The sequence below is a fragment of the Palaemon carinicauda genome, chromosome 16 (genome assembly GCF_036898095.1).
Source record: "Palaemon carinicauda isolate YSFRI2023 chromosome 16, ASM3689809v2, whole genome shotgun sequence".
Taxonomy (NCBI): domain Eukaryota; kingdom Metazoa; phylum Arthropoda; class Malacostraca; order Decapoda; family Palaemonidae; genus Palaemon; species Palaemon carinicauda.
In genome coordinates, this window is record NC_090740.1 from 56,121,823 (window position 1) to 56,133,799 (window position 11,977).

Sequence of the window (11,977 nt, forward strand, 5' to 3'; positions counted from 1 at the left end):
TTCATTATGTCTCCTCCAATGTTTTACCAAATGTATGTGATTATAGCAAGAAGGCATTGAAGGGTTTTTTCTTGTGTTGTATGCTCTATTACCAAATAAGTGTAGATCAACATACTTTAGACTGTTCCGAAGGATAAATGAATTGTTACCAGAATTACAAGATTATGAACAAGCTGTTTTTTGTAATGGAAGAATCTTTTCTGGGAGTCGTGTTGAATGTAAAGTACATAAGCATATAAAATATTTTGGGATTCAGATGGAATTTTATAACGAGCCTAACATTGCCTTAAAAGCAAAAATGATAGTATCATCATGTTTTGTACCAGTCCCATATTGATGACTACATTGATACTTTACCAAGGGACATACCAGATGAACTTCAACCATTGTTAAACTGGTTTGAAGATCATTATATTTGGAGGCCAATGAGACCAGGTAATTAAAGATGCCTACCATTCTTCACTATAAAAATGTAGAATCAATATAGGCGAACAATAGCTAGTGAGAATAGATGAAACAGTCATGCTGAAACAGCTAAAAAGATATGTTCTGAATTAGAAATAAACTATCCTGTTATGTGGAATTTCATCGATGGCATGAGGAAAATTCAAAAAGGGTATGAGGCATACTATAAGCAGTTTGTCTACTGGTCAAGCTGTGAGCCAAAAACTAATGAAATACTTCAAGGCCAATGAGCGCATCTAAAATATTGGCCACGTTTTGACTCCCGGTCACTACTTGAATATTTGCGTGGTCTGCCTTAAAACTACGATTTACATTAAGTTTTTATTTTCATTCTAATTGTTATTTATTTTTAGATAAATGCCCCGTTTTAATCAAGTTTTATTAACAATTTTCATTTGTAATTTAGTGTATGAATAAATGTCATGTTTTTAACAAATTGTATTAAGAAATTTTACCCGTTAGTGTTTAAATAAATGCTATGATTTTATCAATTTATATTACTAACAATATGCAAAAAGAAATGTCATATGTACAGTTATCTTTTATTTCGGTACTGATTTTTGCAAGTGGTTTCTTTTGTATAATCCAAGTTGGAGCCAAAGTGACCTGGTCCCATAAAAAATTAGTGCGAAAATGAGTCAGCGCCTAATGGTATGCGTCAAAATGGCAGGGCCCAAAAGTACCTGCCCTGCTATCATGCACATGATCACCATGTGCATTATCAACACCTGTGAAATAGATGGGGTCACCAAAACACAGGGTAACTGGTCGTTCAGAGTCTCACAAGAAAATAATCAATTCCCTTCATGATTTTGTGGGGGAGTAATGCTACATTGAGTTCTGACTGCTGGAAAGGAAGGTTAGTGTCAGGTTCAAATGATCATGCGAACATTCCTAGGGATCTGAATTGTAAAAGACGCTTGTTCCCCTCATGTCTTGGAATACTCCCAAGACACTTTGGCAGCTGATCACCTGATGACGTGTCACCCAGCTCTTCTGATTGCCTGGAACAGCTTGTTCAACAGACTGAGAAACAACCCCCTGTCTTTTCTCCTCATGAAAAACAATCACCATGAGCACGATCAACATGTGACTGATCTACTCTGTTTGGGGCTTCACTAGCATAATCGTCATAATCATTTTGGTCTCGTTTGCAATAAGCAAGGAGATCCTGAGTTTTCCTCTTTAGTGACGAGAAGTTTTTTACTTCTATCTCTTGTTTGCCACAAGATGGGAAGTTGCAGACAGCTTGGTCATGGTCCCAATGAGATGGTAAGGCTCGTGCTTTCAAGTCTTGTTCAGTACGATGATTGTGGACTCCACGATCACATGAGTCTCATAAGTGCTACTCCTACCAAACACTTTGATCTGGTGATAAGTGTGATTGAGCCCCACGGCTATGAGTACACTCTAGCATAACATCTCCCGTGGGTATGCTCTAGCAGAAGATCCCCTCTGTGTCACCCCTCTGCTCCAGGGAACGTGGACAGGAAATGGTAGCGTCTTCCTCACAATCTCCAGATGCAAAGACCAGCAAGGAATGGTCTGCCTTACAACGCTTCTCTCCATCTATAGAGGTCTTGGTCCAATGGTGACAAGACTCCTTCGGAAAAGACATCCAACTTTTAAACCCCTCGATTCAAGACATCGAAGGCAATGTGGAAGACAGCCCTGTTCTCCCAAGCAAAGGAGTGAAGTGTCCTCTCATGAAGCCTCAGTGTTGAAAGTAACCAGACACATTATATCCTCAAAGAAAGAACGTTCCGGTTCTCGTGGTTCTTTCCCAGGCTCAGATCGGGCTGTTTCTGACTCCCTATTCAAGAGCAAGGACTCCAGGACCAAGAGCAAGCCTGCTTCTGAGGAGGACAGCAAGGCAAGACTAGAAAATTTTTGGCTCCTGCAAGGTCGCCCTATAAGCAGAATGAATGATCATTCCTAGAGTCTGCAGAGAGTGACTCCTTAAATTTCGTCGTCTGCTCGGTCTGAGGACTGCTAACCTGGTTTGGTGTTAGGCTGTAAAAGGATCTACTTTAAGGTAGTAGATTCCACGTGGGAGGAGGATTTCTTGGCATCCATCTGACTCCAGATCAGGGTTCTCTGCCTGCTGAGACAGATTACCATGAGACGGTGCCGACTTTCACTCAATGTCTTGGCACTAATTTGGGAGCTTGATGAGCTCGGTGAGGCCTCATCCAAGACCATAGGAGGAGGTCTTATATTGATAGACCTGCCCTACGGAGATCCCCATCTGGACATTGAACTACAGTATCTTAGTCCTGATTAGTAATGCATATCTAAACAAGGTAGAACTCTAGATTTCAGGACCTTAGTGTTCTTTGCGGTCAAACCAGTCCTGCTAGATTCTTCCTCTAGCACTTAGTACAGTCTAGACAGTGAAGTTTCTAGTTCCTGAAAGATGCTCCACTTACTCTTTTGCCAATCGATGAAGCGTTAGAGGAACTGACAAAGCGGACGTCTCTGAATAGGTAGAAGTATGGGGACACCTCTTTTCAACCTCTAAATCCAGTGATGAAGATTTCAGTTACTGAAAAATTCTCCACCTACTCATTTGCCAATTGATGACGAGTTAGAGCTGACAAAGTTGTCGTCCCTGGAAATACAGGGCACCTTTTTTCATAGCCTTCAGGCTACATGACGGATAGACCATTAGTCAGGGCCAGTAACACACTTTGCCATGTTCCACCTCTCTTCAGACGACCTGAGAAAGAAGCTCACTGCCCTCATTCCTTCTGGAGCTAAGGTGGTCACCTTCTTAGCGAGCCAGTTGATCAACCAGTGGGCGAACTGGGTTCTCAAACGGAGAAATATGGTAGCTGATGGCTTCTCTATCGGTGTGGGAAGGAAATCTGCCTTAGCACTCCAGAACTCGTTTGTGTTGAATGTGACATCTCTGTTCCTGCATTAGGCTGTCAAGGAGACGGCTAAGAAGTGGATGAAGGTAAGCCATGTATCTCCTTCAACATGCATTTACTTATAGGGGAAAATTCCCACAAATCCTCGACATCTGGGGCTTCTTCATCTTTTGCTTTTAGAGTAGTAGCAAAAAATCAGATGATTTCTCGAAAATTCAAGGTCCTTTTTCAAGGAAGGGTGGGAAGATTCTTCCCTCTTTCAATCCTGCTCTGGCCAAAGAAAACAGGAAGATAAGGGAAAGAAAGGAGGAAGGTGATACTGAAAAGGGCGTTTCCCTTCTGCTGCCATAAGTGTGTAGATGCAGCCTGTCAGTGACATTGAATGACAGAATGGGTGGTAGAGCTCTTCTGGATAAGATACCGAATCTCATTCATCAGCTGTCTCTCTCCACATGCATAAGTTCTGATGACATTTCAGACATATCCTATGGGATCGTCTAAGTCTCTAGTGCTTGCAAAGGGGGTTTGGGGATGATGGATAAAGGTGTACTAAAAGTCGTTTGAAATGAGTTTCCTGGCTTCTACAGTTGACGCTCCCTGTGGAGAAGTCGACAGGAGGACGGAGATCAGTGATTGACCTCTCTCCGTTGAATGAGTTGGCAACTTCAGTTTAGGACGCCAACAGTAAAGGGGACGTCTTAGTTTATATTGATCTGAAGAAGGCTAATTTCTAGATTGCCGTTCATTATCCACTGCTTTGCAGGTGTTCACTTGAGTGCTCACGCTAGTCTCAGCTTAGGCTGAATTGTATGGGATTCATCTTATGAGGTATCTCTGCGATTCACTTATTATATTGTCTTCGAGGAGACAGTTGCTCCAGGATCGAGACAGACTCATAGCCTTTGGCCAGGATCTGGGGATCTTGGTCAATTGAAAGAAGTCTTTTCTGAAGACCAAAAGAAGGACAAAAAACCTGGAGATGTTGATAGATACTGCGGCAGGGAGTCTTTCTAACACACAATCGTACCAACAGAGTCAGGGAGGATGCATGACCCTTTCTTACTATTCAGGGTTTACTGGGAGATCAGTGGCAACGTTTTCTATGATATATTATGTAGTTGGAGAATCTTGTTCTTCATGGGTGCCTCCACCAGCTGTTGGTCCTGTGCTGTTTGAATTACAGATTCTCACCAGTCCTTGGTTCTGGTGAAAACAGAGGTGAGGGAAGATTTCATATGGTGGTTGAATGACAAAAACCTTACCAGGAGAGTCTGTTGACTCCCCTCCTCCAAAGATGTAGTTCAGATGCACCGGAGGAGGGATGGGATGCATATCTGAGGGACAATATTATGTTATAATATTGGTCCCAAGAAGAGAAAAGTCTACACATTAACATTCTGAAAATGCAAGCTATGCTCTTAGGCCTGTAAGCTTTCTAACCGAGTTTGATAGGGCACTCAGTAGCGTTGATGAGTGACAACGCTAGCCTAGCGACCTACATCAACAGGCATGAGGGACCATTTCACAGGACCTCTACAAAGTGGTGAGACAGACTCACACTTGGGCGTTCAACAATGCTATAGAGCTGTCAACAAGTAACATTATAGAGTGTTATATATTCCACATTTTAGTGTGTGTTCAAGTAAAATACATGACCCCCCTTTGGCAGAAGTTCTCTGACTCATTACCAAAATTTCTTCACAATGAAGGTTAACTTGACAACAAACAGGAGAGGGAAGATATAGTTACATTATTCAACTGCTCCTTTAATTCGTTACAACTATTAAAATGGTAATTACTTAACATCTCCTTTCATTTAAAAGAAAGAAAGGTCTAACAATAGTAAAACAAACATGGTACTTCTGAGGTAAATTCCTATACAAATTAAGGTTTTAAACAATGCAAATAAATAATTATTCATAAGAGATAAACCATAAAAATCCAAAATAAAACTGCTGTACAAGTAAAAAAAATAGTAGCATTATAACAGCAAAATAAAACATGCATAATATATGAAATCAATGCATTAGAGATCTAATTTGTTATAAGGTCGATCTACTCGGCCACTTTCAGCACAATAGGGCAAATTTTGTTCCTACAATCGGGACCTTTCGTCTAAATACTTGCATCTGTATGAATTGTGGTTTTACTATTACCACTCAGTAAAGACTAGTTTACTTTTTTAGAGTTCATGTATAATTTCTTATCCAAATAATCAGGCACACAAGGAGCTTCATTAGGTAATGATAATGTTGACTACTTGAGATTGTGATGAGCTTTTTGACAGTGAGAGATGTTTTGCGTTACGTCTGTACAGAGAACCTTCAGTTTTCTTAACACTGTGTATATGATGACCAAACATAAGCTGAGATGGTGTTACTCCAGTTGCAGAATGTGGCGTTTAACGATAAAGTATTAATGCACTAAAAAGGGTCCTTTGTTTCAAACATCTTTTTACTATTTTTATGGTGGCTTCTGCTTCACCATTGCCCTGACTAAAATATGGGCTACTAACAGTATGTATGAAGTCATATTTTCACTGAACTCAGCAAATCTATTGCAAACAAACTTTTTTCCTCCATCAGTTCTATATTCACAGAGTATGCCATACTTACTAAACTCAGACTTCATCTTATTTATAACAGTTCTACTTTTAGTGTCAGGCAAATAGAGCACTTCAAAATATTGTTAGTAATAACCAACCATCCACATATTAAGACTTGTTTTACTCGCAAATATCCCCTGCAATCATCTGCCACGTTTCCTCAAGTAGAGTGGTTGTTAATGTTCATGCTGTTTTGGGGTCATATTCTCTTCCCAAAAATCACAAGATTCACATTTCTTTTTTATATCAGCCTTAAGGGGACCAGCTGGCTAATGCTGTTTTTTAAGGAAAGGACTTAATAAGGTGACTTAGGACATCTTTAAACTGCATAGGATTTTTGCCTCTGACCTTTGGTTTTGCGACTCTAGGCAATTTATCTTGAAAATTAGTGTTTTTCAACTTCTATCTCCTCCCTTGATACTTAATATTAAGACTGGGATTAATACCCTATATAAACGTAATATAGACCTCAAAAAGGCATTATTTGGTAGATATGAATTTTTTTCATTGTGGTAAAAAATAAACCCTTTATTTCAGGGGAAAAGAGAAAGAAAATATGAAAAGAAATTGGAAAAAATGGCTCTAATTTATTATTTTATAATGTCTTTCTAAGTTATATACCAAATTTCAATGCTATATCTTTAAAAATAAGGGAGAAGATAGAATTTGGAGGTCAATAAGTATAGTTTTGAGATATGGGCGTTCAAAGTTTTTCTTTGTATTTTTACAATGACAATATCAATAAATCATGACTATTATGAATTATATGTTCCTTTTTAGATATTAATAAACAAGAACAAAGTCTTTATCATAATTTATTCATAAATGAAGATCCCTTTGCTCAATATCTTGCTTCTTTAGATAAAACGGTCGCTCCTTCATCATCTCTCTCCTTCACTAATTCCGATAATTTTGCCCGATTTTACCCACTTCTAAACTTGTATTAGAGCAAATATCGTTCTTCCTTATGTTAGCAAGATGTTGAAATTTTCTTTTCCTTTTTGAAATGATGAAGTTCTTGCCAAAAACAAGAAAAACCAACATAAAAATGAGTGAATGTCAGAGGTTAAACTCAAACATGTACCCTCTATGAGGTTTGTGGTAGGACTGAATGGCGAAGGGCGTAATTTACCGTGTAATACATAGTCTTGTGACTCATGGAATCTATACAGATACCATTGCTCACAATTTGTTTTGCATTAGAAAGTAATAATTATCCAAATTTACGATAACAGAAGAAATACTGCATTTTCTTATACTTTTACTAATTACTCTGTAACTATGAAAGTAAGAGGAACTTTGACAAAATATTTTTCATACGCATTCTCCATTGCCATATGAAGCTTAGTGAATTATTTTTCAGGATTCTGTGTTTTTCTTCCTATACCTCCATGTACTGGCATTTCAGGTGGTCCCCTTAATGGTATAGCCACCATACACATAATTGAGCTAACTGATGACGCTTTGTGATACCCATATGACCAGCAACGATTTTGGTACTACAATCCTGGTTAGATATGTCACAAATAATTTTGGTTTTTGAAAAAGGGCTCTATTGATTCTGGCATGTCTTCTTAGTACACTGGCCATCCATTCAGAGTATAGCTCATAACAAGGGACATTTCATGGCACTCCTGTGTCTCACTAGCTATTTCATTTAATATTTTATCTGATACTGGCCACGAGCTTGAAGCTGATTCAACATAACCTGCGGCATCAACTTATATATTAGAAATGGATATATTTTTTGTGCATCCTGCGCCCTATTTAATGCAACTACTAGTGCTTTTCCAGTACATGTTCAGCAATGCAATTAAATCTGAGGAGATTCATCAACATGCGTTGAATCCTTATCGGCTACCTGTCTAGATCCTTTGTATTGATGAGTGTTACGAGGGCCTTACGGTCAGTAATTTGCTTGAAAGAGGCAAACCTTCTAAATAGCGTGCAAAATTTTTACAAGTCAATATTAGGGCAAGACTGTGCTTGTCTATTAGCACCCGCTCATTTTCAGCTGTTGTAAGTAGCCTCAATCATATGCAATTGGGCATACGTTTCCCCAAATTCTTGCAGTAAAAGGCTCTTAGACCTTATGAACTGTTATCAGCTGAGAATTAGAAAGCAAGAACAGGGTTCGATGATAGAGCTTTAACTTTGCTCGATGCTTCTTTCTGAGCATCAGGCCAAACAAAAGCTGTATCACTCTTGAGCAACAAAAGAATCAGTTGCATTATTTGTGAGATTAGGGATGTATCAAGCAAGATAGTTTATTATTCCAACAATTCTTTGGACTTCGTAACATTCCTTGGAGGTAGAACTTTGCGTATTGCTTCCACTTTAGAGGGGTCAGGAGACATACCTTTAGCACTGAAAACTTGATGTTCATAAACAACATGGTCAACTTGAAAACAACATTTTAATTTATTAAGCTTTAAACCAGATATCTGACACAATCAAGCACTTGCTGCATGATCCCATCTTGCTCTTCAAGATCAGATGCATGTACTAGTATGTCATCAACATCCATAAATACACCCTTCATGTCAGAAAGGAGTGCTTTCAAAGGACGCTTGAAAATTTCTGCACTAGATTTTAAACCATAAGGTAAATTGTACAATACAAATGCCCGAATGGAGTGATGAAGCATGTATATTTTCTGTCTTCTTCATGAAGAGGTAGCTGTCAGAAGGACTGAATTTAATCAAGAGAAGAAAAAAACTTTTGCATCAGCCAGTTTTGCTGCTATCTCATCATAGTTGGCATGATAAAATGTTAACATAAAGCAGATAGCTTTAATTTTTTTTTTAAATCAACACAGATAAGAACCTTACAATTCTTCTTTTGGACAGGGACTATCGGAGCACACCATTCTGTTAGTTCAGTTATGGGACTTATTATGCCATTAGCTATCATGTGATCAAGCTCATCTCTCACACGCTTCAGGAGAGGCTGAGAAATTCAACGAAGTATAACAAGATTTTAGGGAGTTAAATCTGGTTGTAGTTTGATTCTCACAGGTTCAAACTTCATTAACCCAAATTCCCCGGAAACGTCCTGTCAAGCTGCACTAAACCTACACCTCTGCTTAATAATGAACTGGTACTTGAATTCCAAATTACACAAACAAGAAATTTATATCTGTTGCCTCGGTGATGGGTCACTGCATAAGATTTTCCTATACAAGAAACCTGCCCTACAGGACTAAAGAACTTTGCTTTATGGTTCACAAGTACTGGTGTAGGCTTCACCTGTTGGTAAAAGTTTCTGGAATGTAAGTAATGTCAGCTCCTGTGTCTACTTTAAAATTTACTGTTTGATTATTAACTATCAGTTTTGTATACCATGCTGGCATGTTAAGGCAATTCATAGCACCTGAGAAAAAAGTTTCATTCTCCTATTTCTCTTCAACTAACTCGCGCACACTTTGAGCTTTCTTTTTCCTATATGCAGCATGAAAATGTCCAATCTGTTGACAAAATATATATTTTTTTGTTCTTAGCTGGGGAGTAATTATTCGTATGCTTCAAAGCACAATTTGGACATTTACTCTGTTTAGACCAACTGCTTCAATTTGACAGGGCACGCTGCTGTATTGTGGTTTTGGAGGGTGCCTGTTAGATTTAAGCATGTCTAATGATGCTGCAGGAGTTTGCAATGCCATTTGGGTTTTATCTGCCCCACACGTGCTACACAATTCAATAGCAACATTTAAAGTATAATCATTCAACTAAAGGCTTTCACTCTGTTGCCTGATATGCCAACTACTAGTTGGTCTCTGATGTTTTCATTCTAGTGATTCTCTTCATTGCTACATGTAGTAACAAAGTCATAAACGGCTCGTATGTAAGTTTCAAAATTCTCACCAGGTTGCTGTGCTCATCTATGAAACTTGGCCCTTTCATGGATAATGTTTATTGTAGACGCAAAAGAACAAGTAAAGTTTTCGAGAAGGTGGTCGTAAGTTGCCTCTTCAAAAACAAGTGAGCTATAGATTGCTTCAGTCTCTTGACTTATTGTGTCGATGACCGAGCTCACTTACACTTCACTAGTTTTTTTTTACATCTTCGTGGCAGAATGAAATCGTTTCCATCACTGTCTCTACTGTGGCCAATTCTGGAGTGTTAAACTTCGCTATAATCTTAAATTTCTGACACCAAGTTATGGACTCCTCATTTCAGTTGGTGTTCAAGTAAAATACATCAGACTCTTCGACAGAACTTCACTGACTGACTTACCAAACTTCCTTCAACATGAAGGTTAACTTGACAAGCAACAGCAGAGAAAAGATACAATTACATTGTTCAACTGCTTCTTTAAATTGTTGTACAACTATTAGAAGGGCAATTTCTTAACACAGGGGGCAGGTAGTATTGGCTGAGTGGTCCCTTCTACCAGCCATAGCAGAGAGGCTTCTTGTAATTTTGGGTTCCCAATGATCTACATGTTAGCAGCACAACTGAACAAGAAGCTTCCAGTGTAGTGATCTCCAGTTCTAGACCAAACATCAGCAACAGAGGATGCATTCCAACATCCCTGCAGCAACCTGGAGGATTAAGTTTTAATGCCATTCTGTCTTATTCGCTGGGTTATTAACAGATTGTTTGAAAACCCAAATGTCAGGATGATCATGATGGCCACAAGCAGAGCGGTTTACCGACCTGCTGATATCCCTTGTTGAGGGACTGAGAGATTTAGCCCGGTGGCCCAATCTCCTCTGTCAGCCCCACCTGCAGAGATTCCACAACTCTGTGGTGTACCGGCCACTTCACTAGCAGTGGTTATCCAGCATCTTGAGCGAAGGGCTTTTCACAAGGTGATTCGAGGGAGCTGTCTGGATAACTGCAAAGATCCACTGCAGCAGTCTACCAGGTTAAGTGGGCCATATTCTGTGAGTGGTGTTTTAGAAGGTATATTTCTCCAGTTGGAGTTTCATTTCAATTAATTGTTGATTTCCTCGTCTTCTTCGGTGGGAGAAGGCCATCTCAGTCACTGCAATAAAGGGTTTTTGCTCAGCCATGAGCCAGGTACTGATACTGAAGACATATCCTTCTCGTAGGAACTGGCAGTGCTCATGAGGAGTTGCAAACAGTCTTTCTCTTTAAAAGAACTTTGACCTTCCAAATAAAACATCACAAAGGTCTTCAGAGCTCTAGAGAGAGTGCTGTACGAACCTCTCAAGGATGCGTCAGATCATGATCCAACACTAAAGACTGTAAGACTGTATTCCTGCTTGACCTAGGCTTAGTGAAGAGAGTCGGAGAGTTACGCAGCCATTCCTATGCTATTGGAGCTACTGAGGGAATGCAAGAGGTCTCATTTTCTTTCATCTCTCAGTTCATAGTGAAAACTCAAAATCCAGTGATCCAAGATCCTAGGTTCGAGACCTTTTGCATGTCCTCCTTTGAAGAAGAGAATAACGATCTTGATAATCTGCTGCTATGTCCTGTGAGGGCATTGAGACGCTGCCTAGAAAAAAAAATTGTTGTTTCAGGGCAGAGGACCAGAACTTGTTTCTAAGCTCTAGGAAAGTTAAGAGACCAATTTACAAGAACATATTCTCCTTCTGGCTCTAGGAAACCATCAGGTATTCCTACATCCCGGATATTGCCAAAAGAGGCGGACCCTTGAGAGTGATGGTACATGTTATCTGAGATCTTGAAATACTACAGTACAGGTACTCCTCTTTTTTCCCCAATGCCTAATACAATTCATATACAAGACCTAAGAAAATACCATGTTATGTATATGATGAAATAATTCAAGGTGAGAAATGTAGCTCTCTCTCTCTCTCTCTCTCTCTCTCTCTCTCTCTCTCTCTCTCTCTCTCTCTCTCTCTCTGTTTGTCTGTCTGTATGTCTGTCTGTCTCATGAAAATACATTTAATAAAAGATCTTTTTGTATGAAATGATTTCTACCTTCGTGTGTGCTTACAGAGATACATCAACGGATGCATGTTTCTTTTTTTGGATACCAAATAACAATAAAACTATACATACATACATATACCAAGACACTTCCCCCATTTTTGGGGAGT